Source organism: Crocodylus siamensis, chromosome 6 (assembly GCF_052110815.1).
Source record: "Crocodylus siamensis isolate JL-2025a chromosome 6, ASM5211081v1, whole genome shotgun sequence".
Lineage (NCBI taxonomy): Eukaryota > Metazoa > Chordata > Crocodylia > Crocodylidae > Crocodylus > Crocodylus siamensis.
In genome coordinates this window covers 53,489,610-53,502,004 of record NC_143400.1, presented here as the reverse complement: position 1 = coordinate 53,502,004, position 12,395 = coordinate 53,489,610, and positions in this window count along the sequence as shown.

Genomic DNA, 12,395 nt, shown 5'->3' with positions numbered 1-12,395 from the left:
AGGAAACTGTAGTTGTGCATGGTATCTTGTTGCTGACAGCAAACAAAGCTCAGAAAAAAAACATTCTTTTATTTCTTAACTATATTATTATTCTTTTAAGCAAACATACTAGTTCTGTAAGAGTTATATCCACCTGTGGTCATATTTCTCTGAGATTTGGGTATCATCTCTGAAAAGTCACTGTAGATGGGGATCTTGTGCACTGCAAAGGCCATTGAACCCCATAAGAAAAAGCCAGGCTTTATGTCTTATATGCTCACCCTGTAGTGATCAGCAGGTTCAATAAACACAGATACACGTGAATGAGAACAACATGGTTTAATTTGTGAAGCAGTACACAACATCTGCAGATCCTTTTTCTGTCTCTCTGACAGGCTAGCTGCTCCCTGAGGGACCATCTCCCAACCCCCAGAGTCTCAGTAAGGGAGTATCCCTAAATTCTAACTTCTATCACTGCTTGCTCTAGTGGTGTGTGTCACCTATTCAGATACAGGCTTGTGCTCCTTCAGATGGGTTGGACCTTGCAACTCTGGCCCAGAATGGAGCAAAATGTCAGGACACCTGACCCAAGTCTTCTCTGGCCATGGGTAGAAGCATAGACTGCAGCACTGACAGGCAGCTTGCCAAATGCCAGCTCCAAGCTCAACCTGGACCCTCCCATGGGGTTCCTAATGGGAGATCAGGTGACCTGGGTGGACCCATGGAAGTCACAAGTCCCTGATGCAAGGACTATAAAACCCTCCCAAGTAGGAGCAAGGCCTCATCCAAGTAGCATTGATGAGTGTCCCTGCCTCATGTCTGCCTGCTTGCTCCTGATTGCAGACCCCCTGGCCTTGATCAGTTGCTTACCCTGACCCCAGCCTTGGCTTGACAATCTGCAACTTGAACAAAAATAGGGCTTTGATCTTGGCTTCCACTCCAGTAAACACCTGACGGTGTTGAACCACTTAAATTGACTGCTTATGCCTGGGTAAACTCTTTCACAAAAAGTGAAAGTTTTTTTCTGCAGAAAATTGGGATGATACACTTTTTTTTAAGGCAGGGGAGTCCATCTCCATCCCCTTCCCTCTAGGCTTCTGTTTGTCCAGGTTCTAGTACTCACTTGCTGCTTTGACTCCCAGCTCCACTGCTGAGGTAGTTCTGAAAGGGCAGGCCCACAGCAAAGAGATGTTACCTCCAGGGATGCTCCTGGATTCCCATTCAAATATACAATGTCCAAGTCATAATTGAATCAGTCCCTTCATCAAGCACAGTAAGTGTCTTTCCTATGACAGAGTTTATTAAACTGGGACTCCACATAAAAGCAGATATTCACAGCTTTCAACAAAAAGGCGCACAGGAAAAAGGGCTGGGAAGTTCCTCTTCGTCAAGTTGGGAGGGAGCTGTCTAGTGTAGGAGTAATGTTAAAGCCTACATGGGATGGACTGCCGACATCTTCAATCCCTGTAGTCTGCTTTGAGGTTTCACATCTTTTAAGGTAGTTTCCCTCCTCCCCTTCCATGTCCCAGGAAAAGTGAAGCCTGAAGATCAGAACAGATGACTGGGAGACAGGACTTGGCTTTGTGAAAGCACTGTCCAGAATTAAGAGCAAGGAGTCAGAGAAGTAGGGCTGCAAGGGACCTCCAGAGGTCATCTAGTCCAACCCCCTGCCTGAGGCAGGTTATCCCTGTCCAGACATGATCACTTCCTCCCAAGTCATTCATCACCTTTGCATCCTCCACCAGTTCTTTCCTCTTAGTCAGGACAAGAGCCAAATAGATGATCCAGTTGACACTGCACAAAACTCTGTCTGTTCTTTTCCCCTGGGCCCCCAAGATTTCCCTTGTATATCAACCATTCGATTACCCACTTCCAGGACAGTATCATAATGCATTTATTTCTAGACGCAAACAGTGAGAAGTGACAGAAGTAAGACTCTGGTCCAAGCCATTTCCAGCTGATGTATTACACTAGTTTGAAATGTTATCACTGGATGAAAATAGATGCAGCCAACACATTGGAACACCACATAGCACAGGAGTAGGGCAGAACAGGGCAGGACACATTCACTTGGTTAAAGCCATCCTTCCAAATAGTATTTGGGATTTCTAAATGTATGCAGCACAGAGTAGTGAGCAGAGCAAGGCTGCTTACTGTGGCATGTTGCTGCAGGAAGAAATCTGTCCAGGGGCATGTAGCACAGATGAGAGACACAAGGGAACAGCCCCAGCCTGGAAATGAGTAAGATAGGCAGCAACAAGGGAAAGTTGGTCTTTCCCCAGGCATCCAGGCAGAGAGAACAGAGGAACACACTGAGTTTATCAGTAGCTCAAGGGCCCCTAGACAAAGGCATCTCCTGTGCAAACTCATCACAGCCTCATAATCCAGATCTCTTCAGTGGCCTGCGTCCAGTTTTAAGTGCAGTTTATTTGAAGTCATTTTTTTTCCATTGGGCTCTGCATACATAGAAGCTCCAGCACTTTTCAATGCAGCAGCTTAGTGATCCAGGCTTACCTTTTAGCTCATACACAGCTTCTGAAACTCCATTTGGCAATCATGGTCCCCCACGGCAGTCTTGGCCATGTCATCACAGTCCCAGTGTGCTGCAATCAGATTTTCTGTGTCCTGGCTAAGGGAAGTAACAACTCCAGGAAACCAAGTGGCGGATCACCATAAAAGCCTGTTTCTGATGAAAAAGAGGCAAAACGGAGAGATCGTCAGTCTTCTAGTCCAGCCTTTCTGCTCAAGACAGTATCATCCCTGACTCAACCATCCTATCCAAGTGTCTGTCTAACTTGCTTCTGAAAGTTTCCAAGCATGGAGACTCCACAGCCTCTCTAGAGAGCCTGCTCCAATGCTTGACCGCCTTCAAAGTAAGACCATGCCTCTACATCTCCAGCCTCAATTCCACCTGCTGCAGCTTGAGGCTGTTACTCATCTCTCTGAGGGGCACAGGGGGGAGTGCCAGGTTGCTCTAGGGCAGGGATGGCCAACCCACGGCTCTGGAGTCCAAACTTCTGAGTCCAAACTGAGTAATGTGCTGGCTGTGAGCAATCACATGATGTGACGTGATGTGATGTACTGGCTATGGAAGCTGGGCACCATGTGCTTGTGCAAAGATTCAAGGAGACACATATTAACCTCTGAAGAGCTGCATGTAGCTCCGGAGCTGTGGGTTGGTCACTCCTGCTCTGGGGCATAAGAGGGTACACTGAGATGATTGAGCTATTCCCCTTTGGTCTGGCTTGTGGTTAGGAGTGAGATTAATTAACCAGTGAAACCATTCCAGTCACAACTTGGAATCTTTATTAGGATATGCAATAGCAAAGACTTATTGGTTCTAATATAGACAACATTTAGGCAGCCTTGGATTCAGGGAGAAGAGGTCTGTTGGCCAGGCCTCTGCTTTCCTGGGGTCTCTTGCTGAATCGATTTGTTCAACTGGGTTTCGGGAAAGGTCCAATTTGTCACTCATCCCTCTGATTTGTTTTATTTAAATTTCTTTCATTGGAACTTTGGAAACTGGATGGAATCAGGCTTTAGTTGCCCTGGAAAAGGGGTTAAGGGATCACATTAGCTAAGGCTCTTGATTTTTAAGCCATCTGACCCCAATCTGTTAATCACCTGGTAATCTTTAATCAAGATCTTGTTAATCGGTTGAAATTTATATTTTTGAGATAGCAGAAGGAAAGATTTCTTATCTCCCATTATGGCCTGCCCTTTGGCCTTGGTCAGTTACTTACTAACTGTAGCCTTTGACCTGACAAGACTGCTTTTGCTCTTTCCACCCTCAAGGCTGCCTTTGTGTCTATAATCATTTGAATGTTAGCAAAAATACATTTATTATAGCAAAATAACTATTAATACATTTGGTCACCTTAGTTATTAATGTTTTAGGATGCAACTGTAATAGAGAGCAGTTAGGATACAGGCCCTTGGCTTGCTGTTCAGTCATATTTCTGCAGCTCCAGCACAGGTTCCCTGAAAATGGCCAAGCCTGACATCCATACTTTCCCTGCAATGTAGTTATGCTTTAGATAGCATATGTTTGATTGAGTTATAGTGCTGTTTGTCACCTATAGCTCATGCTTCACAGATCTATGCATGGTCTACAGGGCTTAGTGTAGTGCCCTCTTCCAAAACTGAGGACCCCAAATGCTTTGGACAACAAGAGCTCTGGCCCCAGTAGGGTGGAAGCCCGGGATGCAAGAGCAGCAGTTGTTTTGTACTGAGGCTCAAACCTTCAATGGGAGGAAAGGCTAGCCAGCTGCCTGGGACTATCTGACTGCTTTCCTAGGTAGCCCCAAAAACTTACATTTCAGTAAGAGCAGGTGCAAGACGAGCAAAAGTCCTATGGGTTTGTCCAAAGGGTTAACTCCTGTTCAGACAGCCCACAGATGCCAGCCCAGCATGGTACCCAAGCATCCCATACCAACATCCTGATTCAACACCTGCTACCATCATATAAGGCACTGTCTGGGAATGCTGGACACACTAGTCCTTTGCTATGTCCCAGAAGGACTATGCAATTCATTTATGTGCTGCCATTTCCTAAGGGAAAGGATCAGCCAACAAATTCATTCAGAGCTTGAGGGTGGATTGACACCCTCCAGCACAAAGAGGCATTATTTAGAACATGCTAAATTAAGTGAAATAGGTGGGAAAGCTACAGAGCAAGCTTAGGCTCCTACAACGCTTTGCAAGGGAGAGCTGGAGCTGATTATTTGCTGTGCATGTGCCTCTCCCCTGAGACTGATTCCAGGGCAGAGCTGGCCAGTTCTGGAAAAAGGATCACCCCACACTTCTCTGCTCCTTCTGCCCCCAGAAGAGTACAGCATGATGCTACCATGGTCTGGGCTCAAACACTCTTGTCTAGGAGATGGCATCAATGAAGAATACAAGAGCAATGGGCAAATCATTGGGGCTGACTTGGACAGTGCCCCATAAGCACCTGCAGGTGCATAGCTTGGGCAGACAGATGGATGCTTGAATGTACAGCAGCATCATTTGCCACCACGTCTGTCATTATTCTCACAACACCATTGCTAGGGAAAGCACAAAGAAACCCAGTGAAACAGTGAATTGAGGCAAACCCCCAGTTCTGAATTAATTCTTGAGAGCTCCAGCCAGGCACCTGCATGGTCACTTCATGGCTTGGAGTGCTGCCCTCCAAAATCACTTTATGGTGCTCTGGTCTATGCAAGGCTGTCATACTCAGGGCTGCACATTCCTGCTCACAGGTCTGAGGGCCCAAGAGGGAAAGGGAGCCTGTAGCTGAAACAACAACAGTTGGAAACATAAGTCACCATGGACATAACTCTCCCTACCTAGCCTCAAGTTATTCCTCAGGAAGGGTGAACCTGAGTGCCAGGTGGACGGATCACCCACAGATGCAGCAAAGCCAACTCTCAGAAGGAGGGACACTAGGCATCAATTCCCAGACATATCTGATTGATCAGCCAAGAGAATGATGCCCAACTGGGTCCCAGCACTGGGAGGCACACTGTGGAGACCCAGAGCCTACCACTGCTGGGGCTGAGAGTCCCTGCAGTTGTGGGACTCCCAGACCCAGCTTGGCATGGTGCACCCCAGTGGCTGGCAGCCTGGGCAGCTGAGGGGACTCTCAGCCACAGGGGAGACCTGCTACATGTGCACATAAATGTTTGGTAGTAACCAGCTACAAAGATAGTACACATTTTCGAGATCTAACATTATATCTGGTTGGAGCTTTTTATGGGATGATAGGTACTTTGCTCATGTAGCTGGTCTCAAGGTAATTGCACAATTAACCAGTTAATTGCATGATACCTGTAATATGTAGTGGGGGATGTATTGTCTGGACCAAAATACAGGATGAACTCGTATAGCCATTCCTGGGTTAACTGCTGCTCTCTAGTTGGAGAGGGGAGGCCCTCCCCACTACTAGCTGGGGGAAAATCAAGCTAAAAGGCTTACAAATAACAGAATTATCAAGAGAGAGGTGGCTTAGCCAGTCCCTGAATCACCTCTGGTACAATCCAGTCATGCTACAAACTCCTTTGTCTTTCCACAAACCAAAATCAACTTTGACAAATATCAAGCTAAGGCAGTACCACTGCTCACCAACCTGAGCATGCTTGGCTGGTTTGGTTTTCCTGGCATTGGTGGCAATACATTCATTCCAAGAGGCTGCTGGGTGTTTCTCATTTGCTCTCCCTTTCTGACCCCAGCTGCTGACAGAACATGAAGCAATGGGCTCAGGTTCCAGCAAGGGAAGTTTAGGCTAGATACCAGGGTGGCAGGTTAGCCGGTGAGTTCACCAGCAGCCTGGATTGTTAACTTGAGCCCCAAATGGTTCAGGCTGATTGGTGGGGCATTTCCATCAGTCAGGACGAGGCAGGAGGCAAGTTTGACCTGCCCTGATCCAGGGGTAGTATGAAGAAGAGGACCTGAGGGGGAACTAACCCCTCAGACTTTTCTATTGGAGCATTTTCAATCTGGGGGTGAGCCTCCAGAAGGGATAAATGCTCACATGCCAAGCATTTGGGCAGCTTTTGGTGAGGAACAAGGAAGATGAGGGTTTGTGAAGAGCTGGTAAAGATGACCAGTGGGAGTGGGGCAGTTGCTCCAGAAGTGCCTAAAAGATGCTGCCACCAAGTGGGGAGCAGCAAGCGGCTTCATTCCCAGCCCTGCTGCAGAGGGGGCTGCAGCATTGGTGCACAGATCAGTGCATGGAGGGTCTGGAAACAGACAGGATCTCCGTAGCTGCATGAGGCAGCACAGGTCCCCAACCTTGCATAAGACAGGAGCCCTTGGTGCACAGGTTAGTGCACAGGGCTGGAGAGAGTCTGGGAGCAGATGGGACCTTGGCAGTTGCACGAGGCAGCAAGGTCCCCAACCCTGTACAAGGCAGGAGCTCAGCCCCTTTGGTTCACAGAGCAGTGCACAGGGCTGGTGGAGGGCTAAAGGGATCCTGTGGCTGCACGAGGCAGGGTGGCTACCCAACCCTGCACAAGGCAGGAACCCTCAATGCACAGGGCAGAGTACAGGGCTGGAGAGGATCCGGGAGTGGACGGGACCTCAGTGGCCGCACGAAGTACTGCAGGTCCCTAACCCTGCATGAGACAGGAACGCAGCCCCTCCAGTGCGTAGGGTGGTGCACAGGGCTAGTGGAGAGCTGAAAGGGGCTGCAGCAGCTGCCCAAGGCAGCACGGGTCCCCAACCCTGCACGAGTCAGGAGATGGGCCATCGATGCACAGGTCAGTGCAAAGGGCCATGGAGCTGACAGGATGCCACAGTTCTACAAGGCAATGTGGGTCCCCATTCCTGTCCCAGGGCAGTGCACGGGGTGAGAGAGGGCTGACAGGCCCCGGTGGCTACATGAGGCAGCTTGGGCCTTTCTTATCCTGAGCAGTGACGGAAGGGACAACCCCCCTCCCCCAGTGAGGGAGGATGCCTACACCAATAGGGAGGATGCCTACACTGATAGAGAGGAACCCAACCCTCCAAAACCTGCTGGGAGTTATGAGTTACCTGGGAAGGGGATACCCACAGGGAAGGAGGGGCCTTTCCCACTGCCAGTGAACAGTGGGAAGCCCCTGAGGAGGGGAGATGATTTGCCCTTGGGCCTACAGAGGAGTCTAGGCCTCTGTTCATTAAGAGGGTTTCATGGTTACGGGCCCCCTCCTAGCTGAGGGATCTAGGAGGGGGTAATGTTGTTCTTCTAGGTAACAAGATCCTTCCCCAGGTGCCATTTTTTATGGGGCACAGCTGCTGTGCCATTGTTGTGGTCTGATTTCCTTACACTGCTGGGATTCTTGTTGCAACCCTTCGTCCTTATTATTGTATTAGAAGAGGATTGTAAACTGTTTTGTACCTGACCTCATTGTACGGGTTATCTGAGTATATCTGTGACTCATTTGATGTAACCTGATTGTGTATGTACAATTATTGTCCCATGACTGCCAGATTTTCTTGTCATTGTTTTGTTGATTAACTTGTGTTTTATCATTAAGTGCTCCTCTGCTTGCTGCCTAGAGGGCTCTGTCAAGAGGGTAGAGGCTTTCTCACTAGGAGGGTGGTGATGCATTGGTAAGGGGTTACCCAGAGAGGTGGTGGATTCTCCATCCTTGGAGGTTTTTAAGACCCAGGTAGACAAAGCCCTGGCTGGGATGTTCTAGTTGAGGATGGTCCTGCTTTGAGCAGGGGGTTGGACTAGATGTGACCTCCTGAGGTCCCTTCCATCCTTCATTTTCTATGATGCTGTCACAGCGTGGTCTGCCTATCTGGGTTGGGGAAGGGTTCACTGCTAGCCATGGGGTTCACAGCCACCCCTGCAGGGATGGTGACAGCTCCTGCACTCCCCTTTCAAAATCCTAGATCCACCTGTGGGCATGTGCGTGTGGCCCAGAGATGGACATGATAAGCCAGAGCTTGGAAGCAACACCACTTGGCCCCAGCTCTCAGCTTATGTGAGTTAGCTCTTTGTCACTTGTCCAAAGAAGCATCCCCGTATCCCCTGCCCTTTGCACTGGGAAGGGCTTCCCATGCTGGCCACAAAGCCACCTCCTACACCCTTCCCCTGGACGCCACACACATGGAAGAGAAACAGGGGCATGTGAAGTTACCTGCTTTGGTACATGTGGCAGCTACCCAGGTACTAAATTCCTTTACGGTAGTTACTGATACAGTGGACTTGCTTATACAGGGAGTAGCAGTGCTGTGCAAAGATAGCTGCACTGGCTAGTCCTGGGACCAAGAGGAGAATAACTTACTGCAGCATAGTGCCTAGGCTAATTAGCTCTGCTGAGAACTAGGGCTTATTAACTCAAGTGTAGCACAGTGTACATGCAAGGGAAGGGAGGAGAGGAAACCCATCTCAATTCTGAGCTCTGTCACTACTCAGAGAAGTGAGAAGAAGGTCAGATAAAGCCAATGTGGTGCCGATCTTCAAGAAAGGGAGGAGAGTGGATCCGGCTAACTACAGGCCCATTAGCCTGACTTCTATCCTGGGGAAGATCTTAGAAAAGTTTATTAAGGAGGCCATCCTTGAGGGACTGGCCCAGGCTAACATTCTAAGGGATAGCCAGCACGGGTTTGTTGCGGGTAGGTCTTGTTTGACCAATCTTATTTCCTTCTATGACCAGGTGACCTATCACCTGGACAAGGGAGAAGAGATTGATGTCGTATATCTTGACTTCAAAAAAGCTTTTGATCTGGTATCCCATGATCACCTCTTGGCCAAACTGCCCAGTTGTGGCCTTGGCTCCACCACGATCCGCTGGCTGGGAAATTGGCTTCGTGGTCGGACCCAGAGGGTTGTGATTGATGGCAGTCACTCATCATGGTGCCCTGTGACCAGTGGGGTCCCTCAAGGCTCTGTCCTGGGACCCATACTGTTCAACATCTTCATTAATGATGTGGACATTGGAGTCAGGAGTGGACTGGCCAAGTTCGCCGATGACACCAAACTTTGGGGCAAAGCATCCACGCCAGAAGATAGGCGGGTGATCCAGGCTGACCTGGACAAGCTCAGCAAATGGGCAGACGAGAACCTCATGGTGTTTAACACCGAAAAATGCAAGGTTCTCCACCTTGGGAGGAAAAACCTGCAGCACCCGTATAGGCTCGGCAGTGCTACGTTGGTTAGCACTACAGAAGAAAAAGACTTGGGGGTCATCATTGACCACAAGATGAACATGAGCCTCCAATGCGATGCTGCGGCTAGTAAAGCGACCAAAATGCTGGCGTGCATCCATAGATGCTTCTTGAGCAAATCCCGGGACATCATTCTCCCCTTGTACTCGGCCTTGGTGAGGCCGCAGCTGGAGTACTGCGTCCAGTTTTGGGCTCCACAATTCAAAAAGGATGTGGAGAAGCTTGAGAGAGTCCAGAGGAGAGCCACACGCATGATCAGAGGTCAGGAAAACAGATCTTACGATGACAGGCTGAGAGCCATGGGACTCTTTAGCCTGGAAAAGCGCAGGCTCAGGGGTGATCTGATGGCCACCTATAAGTTTATCAGGGGTGACCACCAGCATCTGGGGGAACGTCTGTTCACCAGAGCACCCCAAGGGATGACGAGGTCGAACGGTCACAAACTCCTGCAAGACCGTTTCAGGCTGGACATAAGGAAGAATTTCTTTACTGTCCGAGCCCCCAAGGTCTGGAACAGTCTGCCAGCGGAGGTGGTTCAAGCACCTACATTGAACACCTTCAAGAGTAAACTGGATGCTTATCTTGCTGGGATCCTATGACTCCAGCTGACTTCCTGCCCTTTGGGCAGGGGGCTGGACTCAATGATCTCCCGAGGTCCCTTCCAGCCCTAATGTCTATGAAATCTATGAAATAAACAAGCTATTGTCCCACATCTTCCAGAGCCAAGATTTTTCAAGATTTGCACCGTATAGACTAACTAAATTATATATATATATACTAAATTATATATATATTATATATATAATTTAGTTAGTCTATAGGGTGCAAATTTTGAAAAAATCTATATATATCATAAACTTTTGGGAGCTGGAACTCACTTTATCAGATGCTATGAAAGGATGTGCACAGAGCAGTGTACAGAGTATAGTCTATGGCTCTGCTTCCCCTCTCTACCTCCTGTGCTGGCTGGCCCACAGAGGTCTGGAGCAGGCCACATGCAGTGCAGACAGAAGCCAGCAGCAGAGAATGGAGGATGCCAAGGAACAGGTGGTCAGCAAGCTGAGTAAATGGATTAATTGAAGATACTGTGTTCATCCCCAATGCAATATAGCACAGTAGCAGCATAACTAGGGTGGGGCAAATAAGGCAACCACCCCAAGCACTGATTTAAGTGGGGAGGGGAAGGAAGGGGCTCAATCCCAGTGTGGTGGCAAGCAGAAGTCAACACTGCCCCTCTGTATCTTGGGAGACTGGCTGCATCTCCACACTGGGGCACAGTCATCTTTTAACCAGTAACTGGACTCTGGGCTTTTGGAACATGAATGCATGCAGCTACAGACCAAGGGCTGAATAAGTTTACAGTATATTGTTTCTGTAGGTGCTTCTGGTATCTTCTATTAGGCTTGTACTTGGACTGGGCTTAGATATAATGTATGCTTACAAACATGGATCAAGGACTTGGTATTCTTTAAAATATATCATTTCACTGAGAGTAGGGTAGGGCTTAGGTATTATATTTTAATGCTTATAGATGCAGAATAAGGAATGGGAAGTCTTTTAAATATAGATTCTTCTAAATACATCAGTTTGGTTGGAGTTTCTGCTGTCTTGTTAGGCTTCTATTTGGGGATAGCATAGAGAAACTGTATTTTGAATGCTTACAGCTATATGCTAAGGACTGGGTATATGTTAAATTTAATATTATTATTTTGAATACATCATTACATTAAGACCTTCTGCTGTGTTCTATAAGGCTTGTATTTGGTTAGTGCCATGGATTATTTTTTTGAATACTTATAATTCTTAAAATGTGCATATTGGTTGAAGGATTGAGTGAATATACATTTTTTATGTTGCAGGATACAAAAGAAAAATAACATGAGCTGACAAGGTAATTGTATATACATGGAAAGATAGTTGTGGGAAAAATTGTGTGATGGCCATAAAACAGTGTAGTTATTACTCATTTATCCATTAATATGTGAATACATTTGATGGTTATTGGAATAAAATTAATTTAAAATAATACACTGTAGTCCAGGAATTCATTTTACAGGGATAAAAATGACATTAGTTTGATGCAGTGGTTATATCATACCATGTAATTTTGAAGTTGCTTTAGACCTCCAACTGGCTAAGACATGTAGGTCAATCACCTTACCAACTTTCATGGCTAGTCTAACATCAAATTCATCATTCTGTCACATCAGCTTCACTGTGCAGTCTCCTTCTCACCTGGGCACACAGCAAGGAAATACAGGTCCATAACAATGAGTCATGGGCTCTCTCCTCCAGCACACAGTAATGAGATACAAACCTCATGTGCTGTAAAGGGGAATGAGATGCGACCCTTCCTCCAGATACAGAACAATGAGATATAGATATTTGCCCTTGTAGGCATAGAACAATAAGCCACAAAATCCCCTGAGGTCCAAAGCAATGAGAAAAAGGCTGTGCCCAAGTGCACTCGTAGGATATGGTTTCTATCCTCAGCACCACTTGGCAAAAAACAGACTCTCTGTCATTATATACAGATCCTTTGTAAAATGGCATGATAAAAAACTTGGCCCCTAGGAAGAGTCCAATGAGATACAGACCTCCCCCAGCACAATGCAATGAACTCTGAAAACCAGAGTGCAAAACAATAGGCTAATGCCTTCCCCTCCAGCACAAAACAATAAGATAATGAATTCATTTTCACTCCCAGTGAAACAGACATATCTTAGGCTGTGCAATGAAATGTGCAAACATATGCTGCTGTCTTAAAGCAGTGAAGTACA